Genomic DNA, 12511 nt, shown 5'->3' on the forward strand with positions numbered 1-12511 from the left:
GTGATCTGTTCCATAACCTTGCTGGGCACCCAGGTCAGGCTGACAGGCCTGCAGGTCCCCAGATCCTCCTTCCAGCCCTTCTTGGGGATGGGCTCACTTTGGCACCTCCAGTCCTCTGGGCCCTCCCTGCTGAGCCAGCACGATAGTAAATGATGGAGAGCAGCCTGGGGAGCTCATCCACAGCTCCCTCATCCCACTAGGAGGGATCCCATCCAATCCCATACACCTGTGAGAATCTGAGAGGCTCAGCAGGTCACCAACTGCTGCCTCCTGGATTCCAGGGGGCTGTTCTGCTCCCTGTGGCCATCTAGACGCTCAGGAGAGCACTTGTCCTGAGGACAGCCTTTCCTAATATTGAAAATTGAGACAAACAAGGTGTTAAGTAGCTCAGCCTTGTCTTTATCTTTAGTTACTGTATTTCCTACTGCATCCAATAAATAGTAGAGGTTGTGTTTGTCTGGTGTTTTACTATAATTTTATTTATAGAAGCATTTCCTCTTATTTTTCACAGAAGTGGCCAGGTTAAGCTCTAGTTGAGCTTTCACCTCCTTCCTTTTCTTTTTGCATAACTTAACAACATTCTTAAACACTTTCTGAGTTGCCTGTTCTTCTTTCCAAAAGTGATGCACCCTCTTTTTACCCCTGAGTTCCCACAAAGGCTCCATGGGCAGCCAGGACAGTCATTTTCCTCACTAGATCATGTTTTGCCACACTGGCAGAGGCTCCTCCATCCCCTTAAGATTACTTTCATGAAGTGTGTCCATCCTCCCTGGACCCTTTTGTTTTTAAGGGCTGTTTCCCTTTAAAGAATCAGTACCTGATTTGGTACTCCCCAAATCAGCATCCTAAACAGGCCAAAGTCTGCCCTTCCTAATTCCAGTGCAGAAGTTTTGTTGCTGCCCCTCCTTCTTTCACAGAACATTGAAAACTTGATTATTTCATGGTCACTTTGCCCCAGGCAGCCTCCGAGCCCCACATCTCCCACCAGCCCTTCTCTGTTTGTGAACAGCAGCAGACAGAGCTTTCCTTGGCAGTGGGAATGTTAAATTCTGTAAAACAGAAAAGTCCTTAACCCTAGTGTAGCATTTAGAAACACCATTATTTATTCAGCTGGATGCACGGGGAACAGCTCCTCTCAAAGCTGTGCATGCTGAGTACAGGAAAGATTCTGTTTATATTCTGTATTTTGCACACATATTCATTGATGGCCCTGGACTAAACATGCATATGATAATAATTTCCCCAAAATCATTAACATATTTCTCCTCCCCTTTACCCATGTGCTCTTCTGTCCTGGGGGTCTCTCTGGTGGTCCCTGGTGGTCGTGGACCCCAATGTTCCCGTGGGCTGGGCTGAGCTGGCAGGACAGTGAGGCTGCTGAACTTCCAGTTCCCTTCTCACACAATGGGCATTGTGTGGTTTCCATAGGGCTGGGGTTGTGGAGAACCAGCATTGTGTGTGCTCACCTGGTGAAGACAATTGATCATCTGATAACATGAGGTCACAGAGTGGGCTATGACATCACAGAGTGGGTTAGGTGAGGTCACTGAGCAACTACAGCATCATAGACTGTCTCTGTGACATCACATAGCCAGTTGTGACATCACAGGGCAGAGGACTAACATCACAGAGCAGGCTGTGACATCAGAGACCAGCTGTGTGACATTAGAGAGCAGACTATGACATCACAGAGCAAGCTGTAACATCCCAGCAGGGCTGTGTCAGGTCACTGGGTTGGTCACTCTGCCCCAGCTCCCCCTCACAGTTTCTCCCAACAAGTCCAATGCTGTCCATGCCCAGCAGGGTCCCTGTCCCCTGGGATCCCCCCGGCCCACCTGGAGCCACAGCCTCCACCAAAGGATGTTCCACAGGATCCACCCCAGAGCCTGACATGGGACAAGGGGCCAGGGCTGTATGACCAGGACATCAAGGACTGGGATTATCCAGGTCACTGTGGCCTGGGTTGGGTTCCCCAGGACAGGAAAGATGTCTGGCAGCTGGAGCAGGGTCTGGGAAGGGCCTCCAAGGTGGGGCTGGAGCCCCTGGGCTGTGAGCAGAGGCTGAGGGAGCTGGGCTGGTCCAGCCTGGAGCAGGGAAGGCTGAGGGGCTCCTCATCCCAGCCTGGCAGTGCCAGCCAGGAGGGGATGGAGAACACAGAGCCAGGCTCTTCACTGGGGGCTGGGGGGAGACAAAAGCCAATGGGTGGAAGGGGAAGAGGGGAGATCAGCCAGGGCATGAGGAGATGAAATGAGTCAGGCTGCTTTCAGAATTTCCTCAACACCAAGAGCAGCCTGAGCCCCTTCTCCATCCATGACTGAAAGCTTTGCAAATCAGGTATTGTTCAGGCTGCTTTGCCCCCATTCCAGGATGGGCATCCTGATACAAGAATTTAGGTGTGTTTATATCCACCACAGAACCATATTTTTGTAAAAATAATTTTAGTATGGAAATCACCTGTGGATGGCAGACTCATCAGATAGTGCTGGGATGTTGCACATTGCTCAGGGAAGAGCTGTGATTGTTATTGAATTGTATGCTGTTCAACCATGGTCTGTTGGCCATGAAGAGAAACTTTCTGTGCCTCTGAGTCTCACCAGTTCCTGACCCCCAAAGGACACAAACCTGGTAAGTTCTGGTTCCCACTCCAATGGTGGCACTTGCACCTCCCTCCATAGTCAGAGCAGAGCTCCCTTGTCCTAGAAAGTCCCTGGCAATGCAGGGATGAAGGAAACAAGACAGGCTGTGGGGATCAGGGGCAGGGCACAGCCAGGGATTTGGGGTGGTTGTGAGCCCAGGGCAGGACCTGGCCCCTGGCCTTGGTGAACCTCATCCAACTGTCCTGTGCCCATGGATGGCTCCAGCCTGGCCAGATCCCTCTGCAGAGCTTCCTGCCCTCCAACACAGCCACACTCCCACCCAACTTGGGCTCACCTGATACTAATTTAAAAAGGGGAAAAATAAACTAAACAGGACAAAACAATTCTCCTTTCATTATTTTTAATGTAGTAGATTCACTTTGAATAAACTTCTGAAATCTGCCTGATTAACCACAGAAGAATTCAAGACTTGAATTATTCCCATGGGGTTCTCTTGTTTGGGTGTTTTGAACAAATGTTGATCAGCTTTTCTCACTGAATTTCTCAACTGAAGAGTTCAAGAATGAAAAGACCTCCAGAAAAGTAAACTTCTTCTCCAACCTCCAAGTGGCTGAGGATCCACCCCCATCAGAGCAGCAATGAACAGAAATGGGCACAGCTTTGTGGCTGCCCCAGCTCTGGGATGGGCCCTGGGCCTGGAGCAGGAGCAGCTCTTGAGGGCCCCAAGGCCTGGACTCTTGTGCTGCCCTGGGCAGATGGGATGGCAGCAGGGGCTGCAGAGCTCTCAGCACCTCAGGCAGAGGGGAGCAGGGCAGCCAGGGAGCCTCCTTTGGCCTTGGCCAAGCACCTTCCCCCATGGCTGGGGCTGAGTCCTGTGGCAGCTGCAGCTGCTGCTGTGCCCTTGCCAGGGGCTGAGGCTGTGGGGCCAGTGCCCAGAGCAGCCTGGCCTGAGCAGAGCTGTGGGGCCAGAGCCGGCTGGGCTGGGCTGGGGAGAGGCCCTTGGTGCTGCCCAGAGGTCAGAGCAGCTGGCAGAGCTTGCAGGGGGCTGGGCTGGGCTCAGAGAGCCAGGCCCAGAAACCATCAGTGTCCATGTAAGCCTGGCTGAATGTGCAGGGGCCAAGAAGAGCAGCCCAGGGTCTGCAAGTTCTCTGGGTGGGAGCTGAGCTTGTGAGCCCCTGATCCCTGCCAAGTGCTGGGGCTGCACTTCCAGCTCCAGAGGAGATGGGACAGATGGGAGCACAGACAAATCATTCCTGCTGCATTCTTTCTTGTGTTTGCCTGTACAGGTGACCTGGATCCATATCTAGACAAGGTGTTTTGTGTAAGATAACACTGGTAGAGGGATAAGAATAATATTATGTAGCTGAAAATAATATTTCACGCATAATACACCATGAGAAAAAAAGGCATATATTATTAGAAGAGCATCTGAGTTTTTCAGAGGAGGAGAGATTCATTGATGTCCCAGCAGTCAAACCTGTTCAAATACTTTCCTCTGGGCTTCCTTCAGTTTAGAGGTGACCACCAGAGGCCAAGGCCAGCCAGAGCTCTCTGTCCTGGCAGCTTTTGCCTGGGAGAACCCTTGCATATAGGGAATTTTCAGGGGGAATATCAATTTTGGCCATGGGTACCTGGACCGATGGATAGTTCTTTTCCATGCGAAGGAAAGCACCGAGCCCCAGTTCTCCAGGGGCTGATGAGAGGCAGGCCTCAGCATTCCAAGATCAGCTGGACCTGTCAGGTGGCCCCTGAGGGGCCAAACCAGGCAGATCTGTTCCATGTTCCCTTGCTTTCATGGCACTCTGCAGTGTCACAGTGTCCTCCTTGCTTCTGCAGTGTCACAATGGCCCCGTGCTTCCATGTGGCCCTGCAGGGTCACAGTGGCCCTTTGGTTCCATGGGGCCCCACAGTGTCACAGTGGTCTCCATGATTCCATGGGGCCTTGCAATGCCACAATGCTCTCCATGGATCCACGCTGCCCTGCAGGATCACAACAGCCCTTTGGTTCCACGACGCCCTGGAATGCAGCAATGGCCTCTTGGTTCCACAAAGCCCTGCTGCTCCACACTGGGCCCTAGGGACCGTGCAGCTCAACAGAGCCACAGTGATGGCCTTGGTGCCACGAGTACCCACAGTGTCACAATGATCCCTTGGTTCAACATTATCCCACAATGTCACCAAGGTCTCCACAGGAAAGAAACCACAGAGCCCCAGTGTTTCAAGGGCAGATGAACCATAGTCACCAGAGGCCAAGCCGAGAAAAACCAGTCGATCCTGGCAGCTTTGTCTCGGAGCAACTCTTGGATATTGGAAATTTTGCATGTGGAATCCCAATTTCAGCCAGTTTCAGCCTGGAGGAGAAGGTCAGTTCTTTTCCACAGAAAGGAAAGCACAGAGCCCTTGTGTTTGGAAGGCAGCTGAGAGCCAGCCCTCAGGAGGCCAAGGCCAGCCCAACCTGTCTATAATTGCAACTTTTGTGTAGGGGCAATCTTTGGATATGGGACTGTCCTGGGGTGACGTTATGATGCTTGTATCCCCATTCATATGTTCTGTGCCTTTAAGACCGGCTCTGAAGAGTGGAAGTTTTGTTTGGGTTTCTCTTATCAGGGACACAGAGACGGACAGTACATAGGGCTGTTTTGGCTTCTTGTTTTCAGCTTGCTGCTTTGCTTGCTCTCTTTTCTGCTCTCGCTTCTGCTCTGCTTTGGCCTCTGCTTATTAGCTAGTTCTAGCTAAACAGTCCAAATTCCTTCCCAGACTGTTTCTCCTCTCCTGTTTCTGTGACCATCTCGAACCTGCTCCGGACTGGGACCTGGGAACATCGAGGATTTGCACCGTTCGGCTGCAGCAGCTGCCCCAGCGCCAGAGGGACTGAGAACAGAGCAACCACCCCCGAAAGAGACTTTCTGATTTTGCCATCTTTCTCAGAGCGGCGTCATCTGGTATTGTTCATTTTGTGTGCTGGGGGGTGCTGTGCCTGTTAAATAAACAGGTTCTTTCCACTTCTCTCCAAGGAATTCTTCCCGGACCGGTTGTGGGGGAGGGGCCCTCCTTTGCAGATTCTTTACAAATTTGCCCTAAACGAGGACAGGGACTTTTAGAGGTGGAGTCCCAATTTCAGCCACCTGCACTTGAAGAAGGATTGTTCTTTTCCGGAGGAAGGAAAGCACTGAGACCCAGTGTTTGAGGGCAGGTGAGACCCAGCTCTCAGGAAGACAAGGGCAGCCAGACTCGTTGGCAATGGCAGCTTTTGTCTGGCAGCAATCCCTGGATATTGGGAATTTTGGAGAGGGAATCCTGTTTTGACCATGGCTGCTTAAATGAGAAGGGAAGTTCTTTTCCATTTAAAGGAAAGCCCAGAGCCCCAGGGTTTCAGGGGTACATGAGAAGAGACCCTTGACATGCCAAGGGCAGTTGGACCAGACAGGCCAAGCCAACCAGACCTGTTCCCTGTTCCCTAGGATCCATGGGGCCCTGCAGTGTCACAGTGGAGGTGTCATATTGGATCCCTGGTTCCATCAGGCCCAGATGTGTCACACTGGCCTCTTGTTTCCATGGGGCTCCAGAGTGTCACAATGGTCCCTGGCTTCCATGAGGCCTGGCAGGGTCACAGGGGTCTCCTTGGTGCTGCAGTGGCACAATGGACCCTTGGTTCCATGGGGACTCACAGTGTCAGAAGGGTCTCCTTGGTTCCATGAGGCCCTGCAGAGCCCCTTGATTCAACGAGGCCTCCAAGTGTCATCATGGCCCCCAGAATTCCATGAGGCCCTGCAATGTCCCAATGGACCTTTGGTTCCATGGGGTCCCGCACTGATCCATGGATCCTTAGTTCCAGGGGCCCTGGATTGTCACAATGGACTCCTTGGTTCCATGGTGCCACACAGTGTGACAACTGCCCCTTGGCCTGCCAGGATCCCACAGTGTCCCAGTGGTTCCATGCTTCCATGGGGCCTCCAAGTGTCACAATGATCTCCATGATCCCATAAGACCTTGCAGTGTCACAACAGACCATTGGTTTCACGGAGCCCCACAGTGTCACTGTGGTCCCCTTGGCTCCACAAGGCTCTGAAGTGCCACAATGGCCCTTTGGTCTCACAAGGCCTCCAAGTGTAAAAATGGCCTCCATGGTTCCATGAGGCCCTGCTGTGTCACAATGGACCTTTGGTTCTATGATGCCCCAGAGTGTCACAATGGTACCCCTGGTTCCACTGGATCCTTCATCCCATGGACACCCACAGTGTTCACTGCAGTCCCCTTGATTCCATGAGGCCCTGCCATGCTCTAATGGTCCCTTGGTTTCAGTGGGTCCCAAAGTGTCAGAACAGTCTCCATTGTTCCATGAGGCCCCACAATGTCACTGTGCTCCCCTTGGTTCCACAGGGCCCCACAGTGGAACAATGGACTCTTGGTTCCATGAGGTTCCTCAGTCCCAATGGTCTCCTTGGATCCACAGGGTCACAGTGCCCCCTTGGCTCTGTGTGGCCACGCGGTGTCACAATGGCTCATGGTTCCATGAGGCCACACAGTTTAACAAGGGACCCTTCATGCCACGAGGCCTTGCTGTGTCACAATGGACCTCTGGTTCCATGAGCTTTCATGCTTCCAGTAGCAGTCTCCTTGGTTCTGCAGTGTCACTATGTGTGAGAGTCTGTCCGAATTTTCCCTCATCTGCCTCATGATCATCATTTGAGGACCACTGAAGAGAAGACCCCCCGCCCCCCTTCTAGAATCTCTGGCTCTGAAGGAGAAAAGTCACACGCCAAAGGCCCTGAGACCTGAAAGCTCAGTGTTGAGCTGTTGTTTTCACAGGTGTGTTTGCTGTATGCTAAGAAGGGGGCACGCCCCGTTTGCAACAGTATCAGCTTTGGAAGCTGTCCCATCTCTCGGCCTGGCTGGACTTCTCCTGAGTTTCGGGTGGCCTCCCACAGAAGATCCTCATCTGTTTTACAACCACCGTGACAGACAGACTCAGATGTAAGGAACCTGTCCATCAAGGACTGAGACATGAAACCTCCATGTGAAAAGGCGCCTGTGCTCCTTCCAAGGACTGGCCCCAGGGCTGGGCAGGGGGCTCAGGGACCCCCCCGGGGCAGATCCGTCCCCCGGCCCGAGCCCCAATTTCCGCTCCGGGGCCGCTGGGCTCTGTGGGTCCACCTGGCAACTGGTGAGTCATCGGCGGGAAAAGCTCTGGTTGGCTGGAAATTGTTTAGTGTGTCCTCTGATTGGCTGGAATTGTGAAAGGCGCGGCGCCATACGAGTGTCCAGGGGAGCTGCGGAGTCCGGGCCAGAGCCTTTTCCTATTTCTTTCTGTTCTCTGAGACCTCTTTCCTATTTCTTTCTCTCTTTGAGACCTCTTCCCGATTTCTTTCTCTCCTTCTCTCTTCCCCATTTCCTGTTCAGTTCAATCCAATTATGCATTTCCCCTTAAAAATGAAATTTACTGAATTAATAAATTTATAATTATTTTTCTTATTTATAAAAGAATTATTCTATATTTGTAATACCAGATGTTAACATTCATATTATAAAGTCTATACCTTTTTAGCAGGCAACAAATTTATTGGTCATTAGTTCTAAGTAACACAATTCCCTTCATTAATTCATTGACCAGTGTGGCTATTGATTTCCCCTTCTTTATGCTAATTAGTCCTATTTTCAATCCTTTTGTCATCTTTTTCATCATTTTCACAGACCTGGGGAGGGAATTCAGAGAGAACTTGAGGGTGTGGAGGACACTTGGGGGAGCCGGGTGGGCACTTGGAGGGGCACTCGGGGATTCTGAGGGACAGTTCGGGGTCCAGGGCAGCACTTGGGGGTCCAGGGGGGCCCTTGGAGGTCAGGGAGTGGAATTTGGGGCCCTTCAGGGTCCGAGCCGGCCCTTGGGGGGCTCTGACGGGGCTCGCTGGGGCACGGGCGGTGATGGGAGTTGTAGGCGCGAGGCTTATACAGTTTAACATGGCTACGGGGCATCAGGGGAGTTCGAGGCGCAGCTGCAATGGCTCTCAGTGGAGGCACGGGGCATGACGGGAGATGAAGTCCCGACTGGAACAGCGCAGGACATGCGCCATGGAGCATGATGGGAGCCGTAGTCCCGGAAGTGGCTCGAACGCTTTGTTTGGGGGTCCGGGAAGGCTCCTGGGGGACACTTCTGTGTCTGAGCCGCGACTTGAGATCCTGGGGGGAACGTAAATGGTTCGAGAGAACTTGTGAGGAGCACTAATCGGGCTCTTTGGGGCGGGGGCATGGCAGGAGTTTTAGGCGCGGGACTGTTCTGAGGGGCTCTGGGGCCGCGGGGGAAGAGAAGAGATGAATTCCCAGAAGTGGCTGTACCGGGCATCTGTGGGGTTGGGAGCACTCAGGGGGTCCGGAGACGCTTTTGGGAGATCCTGAATGGGCGCTGAGGGGACACTGAGGGATCCTGGAGGGTCTGGGGGACACTTAAAAGACAAAGGGGCGGTGGATCCCGGGGGTTCTGTGGAGCGCGGGGCCTGACGGGCGCTGTAGTCCCGGCTCCCATGGGCCGCGGGGCATGATGGGAGGTGTGGCTACTGTAGGCACCAGCCCCGAGTCTCCGATCTCTGTCAGTGATTGGCTCTGGGAAGTGATGGGCGGGAGTCTGAGCAAATGGGATGCGGCAGAGGTGGGAACAGCCCATTCAACTTCTCCAGTCCTTCCCAGTACAGCCCAGTTCATTCCCAGTACAGACCAGTACAACCTCAGTACAGCCCAGTTCATCCCAAGTAGAACCCAGTTCAACTCCAGTGCCCCTCCAGACCGTCCCAGTACAGCCCAGTCCCTTCCAATACACCTGAGTTTATTCCTAGTCCCTTCCAGTTCATCCCAATGTTATCCATAGGATGCCCCAGTGTCCCCAGCCTTCTCCGCAGTGTTCCCAGTGTCCCCAGTGTGTCCCAGTCCTCCCCGGTGTCACTCCCAGTATGTCCCAGTGTCTCCCACAGCATTCCCCGTGTCCCCAATGTCACTCCCAGTATCCCCAGTGTCACTCCCAGTATGTCCCATTCTCTCCCACAGTGTTCCCAGTATGTCCCAGTTGTCCCCAGGGTCACTCCCAGTATGTCCCAGTGTCTCCCACAGCATTCCCAGTGTCCCCCAGTATGTCCCAGTTCCTCCCCAGTGATTCCAAGGACAGTTTCATTTCTCACGGTGGCCGTGGCAGCCAAACCCAGCAGTGGGGTCACTGCAGTGCCCATGGCCACAGCCCCTTGCAGTGCCCAGTGCAGCTTGGGCTGATGATCCACCCTCACAGCTGGCCCAGGGCAGCTCTGCAGTGCCTTTGGTGGCACCTGGGGCTGGCACACACCTGAGCAGTGTGTCTGTTTGCAGTGGGGAAACTCAGCAGTTTGAGATTGCTGCAAAAAGTACAGAAAGGGAAAACCCCTCTGAGGCTGGGTGCAGCCAGCTCTGCAAGCACAGCAGGGCCCAGGGCAGTGAGGACAGACAGGATGGGGCTGGGCAATGTGGAGCAAGGTTGTCCACACTGGGTCAGAGCTCCAGGCACAGCTTCTGTGAGCAGGCCAGAGCTGCTGAGGAGAGACCCTGGGTCAATATCAATCACAGAATGCTGCAATCACCTCTGCTCTAAAGAGAAATGAAATAAAAGACACCCTTTAAAATAGGAATGTGTATTTTATTACTGTTCTTTGAAATCTTTCTCTATAACCAGACTAGGAAAACTTTAATGATCCTCTCAGGGCTTTGGTGTTGTTTACATCAGACTCAGTCCTTGAGAGTGTCTTCAAAAAACTTCTCAACAACTCAAAGTAAAATTTAGACTCCAAATTTTCTTGAAGTTTTAATGGGTCCCACTGAGGGACACAACTGGGAAAGTGTCCCCAGGTTCCAGTCAGAGCAGAACACTGGAGGCAGTGATGACAGCTGGGGACAAACAAGGCAAAGGTGTCTCTGGTGCTGAGCCCACCTGGAAGTGTTTGAGGAATGCCAAGGGCCAAGGCCTGAGCCCCAGCCCCTGGCCAGGCAGATCCTGTCCCTCCCTCCTTGCTCAGGGCTCTTCCCGGGATGGGCACTGGCATGTGGGGATGTGCAATGCCAAGGGCAGGAGCATGGGGCGGCCCCTGCCAGGCTGCTGAGTAGGGACAAGGAGGCAATGAGGCCCCAGGCCTGCAAGGGTCACTTGTCTCCTGCTCCTGCCTCAGGCCCAGGCCCAGCAGCCATGGCCAAAGTGCTGCCCATGTTGGCTCTGGCAGGGCTGTCTTGCAGCTGCTGCCCATCCCTGTGCCCTGTGCAGCCCAGGCTGTCCCACGGTGTCCCTACCCTGCGCCTCTGTCCCTGCAGGCTGTCGGCATCCCCCGGCTGCCCCACCTGGCTGGCCCCTTCCTTTGCTGACAGCTCTGCCTCCTGCCTGCCTCTGCCTGCCCACACAGAGCCTGGGGCTGATACCAAAAGGGTTCATTCCATTTTTACCCTGCCTGTGAACTTTCAGCACAGGAATAAGGCATGGAGGGGATGCTTTCCCAGCAAGGATGGTTGGAAGAGAAGAAGACATCTGGCTCAAGGCTGCAGGGACAAGGAGTGAATCTGGGAACTTGGGGTGGGTTTTATGGAAATGGGTAAATTGTAATTCATATTTACTGAATGTGCATTCATAAGCAAGACAATGGTAGAATTACATGTCCACATAAGGTTAGGAGTTGTTCATCACTAGAGCTCAGGCCTGGATAAATGACACCCTCTGAAATAGCAAATGAGTGTTCAGGAGCCTTATTCTGGTATTTCAGAGATTTGGTGACAGTCGTTCCTCACAGAACTAAGGAGTCAGCTGTGACACTGCAAACTCATGGAACAAAAGGTCCATGGTGACACAGCAGAACCCCATGGAACCAAAATCCAATTTGACACATTGGGGCCACATTGAACCAATGGTCCATTGTGATACTGCGGATCCAAAGAGATCATTGTGACCCTGAGAAACCTCTTGGAACCAAGGGGCCATTTTGACACAGCAGGGCCTGGTGTAACCATGGGTCCATTGTGACACTACAGAACCTCATGGAACCATGACCGTGTTCTACTGCGGGACCTCATGGAACAAAGGGTCCATGGTGAAACTGCAGAACCAAGGAGACTGCTGCTGGTAGTGTGAGAGCTCACAGAACCCGAAGTCCATTGTGACGCATCAAGGCCTCGTGGCATGAAGGGTCCCTTGTTAAACTGTGTGGCCTCATGGAACCATGAGCCATTGTGACACCGCGTGGCCACACAGAGCCAAGGGGGCACTGTGACCCTGTGGATCCAAGGAGACCATTGGGACTGAGGAACCTCATGGAACCAAGAGTCCATTGTTCCACTGTGCGGTCCTGTGGAACCAAGGGGAGCACAGTGACATTGTGGGGCCTCATGGAACAATGGAGACTGTTCTGACACTTTGGGACCCACTGAAACCAAGGGACCATTAGAGCATGGCAGGGCCTCATGGAATCAAGGGGACTGCAGTGAACACTGTGGGTGTCCATGGGATGAAGGATCCAGTGGAACCAGGGGTACCATTGTGACACTCTGGGGCATCATAGAACCAAAGGTCCATTGTGACACAGCAGGGCCTCATGGAACCATGGAGGCCATTTTTACACTTGGAGGCCTTGTGAGACCAAAGGGCCATTGTGGCACTTCAGAGCCTTGTGGAGCCAAGGGGACCACAGTGACACTGTGGGGCTCCATGAAACCAGTGGTCTGTTGTGACACTGCAAGGCCTTATGGGATCATGGAGACCATTGTGACACTAGAAGGCCTCATGGAAGCAAGGAACCACTGGGACACTGTGGGATCCTGGCAGGCCAAGGGGCAGTTGTCACACTGTGTGGCACCATGGAACCAAGGAGTCCATTGTGACAATCCAGGGCCCCTGGAACTAAGGATCCATGGATCAGTGCGGGACC

The sequence above is a fragment of the Melospiza melodia genome, unplaced genomic scaffold (genome assembly GCF_035770615.1).
Source record: "Melospiza melodia melodia isolate bMelMel2 unplaced genomic scaffold, bMelMel2.pri scaffold_35, whole genome shotgun sequence".
Classification (NCBI taxonomy): domain Eukaryota; kingdom Metazoa; phylum Chordata; class Aves; order Passeriformes; family Passerellidae; genus Melospiza; species Melospiza melodia.